Here is a 4,649-nt window from a genome sequence, read left to right on the forward strand (position 1 = left end):
GACCACACTCCAGAATTTACAAGGATCCAACAGTTCTAGTAGTTTCCTCCAGAGCAAGCAACAGTGCGACAGAGCACCCTAGGCCAAAGATCAATGATCGATTTTATAATTGTTCTGATCTGAGGCTGTGTGTTTTGGACACTCGGGTGAAGAGAGGGGCGGAGCGGTCACCTGATCAACATCTGATGGTGAGTTGGGTCAGGGGATGGGGGAGGACTCTGGATAGACCTGGTAAGCCCAAACGGATGGTACGGGTAAATTAGGAATGTCTGGAGGAGGCCCCTGTCCAACAGACTTTCAACTCGCATCTCCGGCGGAGCTTTTCGTGCACCCCTGTGGAGGCTGGGGGCATTGAACCTGAGTGGACAATGTTCAACGTTTCCATGGCTGAAGCTGTGGCAGCAAGCTGTGGTCTTAGGCGCCTCAAGGGGCGATAACCCATGAACACCCTGGTGGAAACCAGTGGTCAGGGAAGCCGTCCGACTGAAGAAGGACTCTTTCCGGGAGCTGTTATCCCAGCGGACTCCGGAGGCAGTGGCAAGATACTGACGGCCCCAAAGGCTTGCACTCTCTGCCGTGACAGAGGTAAAGCTAGGGAGATGTTTAGAGAAGACATGGAGAAGGACTTTTGGTCAGCACCAAGGTGCTCCTGGAAAACTCTCCGCCACCTCAGGATAGGGAAGCAAGGAATCATCGAAGCTGTGTACAGTGAGAATGGGATGTTGTTGACCTCAACTGAGGAGGTAATAGGTCGGTGGAAGGAGCACTTTGAGGAACTCCTAAATCCAGCTGACACATCCTCTGTCTTAGAGGCAGAGGTGGAGGATGATGGGGGGATTGTTGTCAATTTCCCTGGTGGAGGTCACTGAGGTAACCCTAACCTCTTTCAAGTAACATAGTCCACCATGGACAAGACAAATATTTCAAGATTGGCAATAACTGTAGTTAATTAAATACCTAAGCAAATTTTATTATTTTATTCACATTAGTTTTCCACACATCTACTAATACCACTCGGATCATTCCGTCCTCAATACTCCATAAAGAAGCAAAGAACAATCATCAATGACAGAGAGCATATAAAGTGAATACGAAACGTGCAACAATGAGAGCAAGGCCCGCAGCAGTGAGACACACACACACACACACACACACACATATACAAACACACACACATGTGCAGATAGAAACACACACACACACACACACGTGAAGATAGAAACACACACACACACACACACAAACACACACGTGCAGATAGAAACACACAGTCTGATTAGTCAAGTGGAAACAGCTGTGGAAGTGGAACATGGATGTGTAGATATGGCCTTTCAAACAATGCACCTTTTTGACATGTCAAAGTAGGAAAAGCAAAGGTAGAAATAAAAATGAATTATGGCTTAACTCAGTTTACATTTTTACACTGAACATAAGGCATTACACAGTCAAGAAAGTAGGTGTTAACCCTTTCAAGTAACCTTGTTCTCCATGGACAAAACGTACTTCAAGACTGACTATAACTTAACAGTTAACTAGAAAGCTTAGCATGTTTTATTACCTTCACTCATGTTAATTTTCCACATATCTGCTACAACCACTCTGATCATATTCCCTTCGTCAAAACTCCATAAAGAGGCACAGAACAATCATCAATGACAGAAGGCATATGGAAGTGAATCATTACTTTCTGTCAGCTTCACGCTCGTAAAGGAATATCACGACTCATCATTGTGGTCAGCGAGACCAAACACTTTAGAAACACATTCCTCAAGTCAGAAACTCTAGAAATGATCCCTGAAAGTATAGTCTTAGTTAGACTGAGGGGGGAAAACTGCATCTCATTCACTGCAGAGTGATTGTCCCTCAGGGTTCAGAGGGACAGAAGCTAATCGTTACGTGCTCCAGATGACTCTGGGGTGAGAAAATCTATTTAGATCTCTAAAGCCCATGTTGCAGGTTAACCACCACTGTTGATTATTGGGTACAAAAAGCACGTCCCACTGGGGAGCGAAGTCTAAGCCTGGCACTAGAACTACAGCGACTGACTGGGATGAGGGACAAGTGGAAAGGCCAGCAGCTGTATGGTTACGAACCTGCCAGATATGAAAGGGCAAATGAGGAAGTGTCAAGATTTTGGGGAAGTCTTCTTCATTTATATCTTACATTTAGTAATGCAGCAGTGCATACATTGACTTAACTTTTTACTGTAAGTGAATAGCACCTAGTGAACGTCAACGTCCTCCGGTGAAAACGTGTCGCTGTGTTTGGCTGGTGCTTGTGTGTGTGGTTGCAAAGCTTTGGCGGAGAGCTTGTGCTGTAGAGCCGCCAGTGGAGCAGCTCGCCCCGCGATCAGCAGATCTGACAATGCCTAAATCCGTTTGTGACATTTCAGACAGGATCGTGGTCCTCCCCAACCAGCACCCACCAGTATTTTAATTGTTTATACTTACTTTATCATTCTTTTTAGACTGAGTCATATGAGAGGCTCCTTATCCCTAGACAACAAGTTCACAGCATACAGGCAGGCTATAAAAACGTCTTTTGACAGTATCAAGACAATCATTATGGGCCATTATAGCCACTCCCCTTGATTTCATATAATTTAAAGAAAACCAAATATAAGAGGGTTAAAATACCTCATAATAAGAGTGTTAGAAATTATACAAACCACAATCCACTACAATTACCAATGCTACATTACGTACTAGTACTGCGCATTTGAGCAACTAAATGACAATATATGTTTACTCCAGATGTAGTGTAGCAAAGAAGTGACTAGTATTACTGTGTACCACCATGGTTGGTTTATGGCTTCCCTAAAAGCCCAAAAAAATTTGGAACTGTATCATTTGTGCAGAACTGTTAAAACATTGCTTGGTGAAGTAACTAAAATCATGAAAGGCAACTTGGTACACTGAGGATTGAATAAACCCTCCTTTACACCACTTGTAACTACGATTTGCACTTTGCCCGTGTCTGGTATTACTAATTACCAATTGAATAGGTTATAAACACTGCAAACAAGTATAGTACCACTTTTTGAAGCCATTTACAACATTACAGATTTTACCCAGGTCTCTTCTCTTATTCAGTAATCTCACAAAAAAGTGAAAAGAAGTCTGAAAATCTTCAATGCCCGCATTGAGTCCAGTTGTGTCCGTTTTGGTTCCTGATCCATGCTATTGCCCCAAAAGTTCACAACTAGGCCGAGGGCAACTGGACATGGTAAAAGGTCCTCCGCAGAAGTTTTGTCTCTCATCCAAGAGACTTCTTTAGTGATTTTTTTTACACAGAAAGGTTTGGACACAGTGCCCACTCCCCCACCCGTATCTGACAGTTGAAAGCTGTGAGGAAAGGGGGGTTCCAAAGCTAATAGACGTAGAGTAGAAAATAAATGAATAATTGTGATAATTAATTGTGATCTCCATATTGATCAAAGTATGATTATCATTTTGGCCATAATCGTGCAGCCTAAAGAAATCTAATGTTTTATCCAACCAGGTTGGGCAAGTAACCTTTCTGCTGACTTCTTGTAAAATGGAGCAAGTAACATCACTCAATGAAAACTATTGCAATGGCTGGGGATCAAACCCAGTTCAACTGCTTGGAAGGAAGCTATGCTCACCACTATACCACCATCGCTGGGCAAAACAATGTTCACTTCAAATCTTGTAATGCATCTGGGCATTGAGACTGAAAGTGTGCTCTATCACTGAGCTACAGCCCCTGATGATTCAGAAATTCCCTCCAGGGGGTCCTGTGTTATCACATTCACAAGAATGGGAGGTGCATTCATATGCATTGTTGCCCTTCAATAGCTCAGTTGGTAGAGCGGAGGACTGTAGGGGCGTAGAGCTGAAATCCTTAGGTCGCTGGTTCAAATCCGGCTTGAAGGAGTACTCGTTTCCAGAGTTTCCCTTCAGGGATCAATAAATAATTTCTGATTCTGATGTGGAGATGGACAGCCAACCCAAAAGCATAATACTTCTTGCCAAGACATAACAAGAAACAAAAGAGGTGGGGGTGATAGAGTTAAAGAACCTTTTTTCACGACACCCACATTTTGTCGCTCGATATGGAAGGCATTCAATGCATCCAGGGCCAAATGTTTTACCATTTCATCCACTAAGGGACGCTAAGGAAATATGTGACTGTGAACTCTTGTTACCCATAGCAACAACAGGTAACAACGAGTTAAAGTCCTTCTCTCTTTTCGTATAATTGCCACTATACGGCCCAGTTTGATCTCGGTAAACTTTGCGGAAATCCTGCAAAGAGCTACGATGACTGTTTATCTGAAAATCATTGGTTAAATGTAATTTTAAACCTGAATCTGTCAAGTCCTGATTATTCCCTGACCAGGAATTAAACCCAGGCCGTGGCAGTGCGAGCGCTGAATCCTAGCCACTAGACCATCTGGGAGTCACATCTGTCAAATTTATCTTTGTTGATGTAAGTTGTACTTTTCACTTACTGGAATGACTCATATTGTTTTAGGCGAGGAATGGCTCCTGGCTAAAGCTTCAGAAGGCAGGACATGACAGATTACACATCTGTCACATAGTCAGTTCGTATTCTTAAGATCAGAGGGTAAGGTCCTCATTCTTCTAATTTCTCCTTTTACGTCTTCATAACTATTCTTTTCACTT

At 43.1% G+C, this 4,649-nt stretch overlaps 2 non-coding genes across 2 annotated transcripts; one reads left to right on the forward strand and one right to left on the reverse strand.

Moving 5' to 3' along the window:
• Positions 1 to 1,593: 1,593 nt before the first annotated feature.
• Positions 1,594 to 1,810, reverse strand: LOC117940265. The gene has a single exon (XR_004655730.1). It is a non-coding gene; the product is annotated as a small nucleolar RNA U3 (small nucleolar RNA).
• Positions 1,811 to 3,808: 1,998 nt separating this feature from the next.
• On the forward strand, positions 3,809 to 3,896 carry trnay-gua. Its single transcript is given in 2 exon segments — positions 3,809 to 3,845; positions 3,861 to 3,896. It is a non-coding gene; the product is annotated as a tRNA-Tyr (tRNA).
• Positions 3,897 to 4,649: the final 753 nt, after the last annotated feature.

Source organism: Etheostoma cragini, unplaced genomic scaffold (assembly GCF_013103735.1).
Source record: "Etheostoma cragini isolate CJK2018 unplaced genomic scaffold, CSU_Ecrag_1.0 ScbMSFa_2072, whole genome shotgun sequence".
Taxonomy (NCBI): domain Eukaryota; kingdom Metazoa; phylum Chordata; class Actinopteri; order Perciformes; family Percidae; genus Etheostoma; species Etheostoma cragini.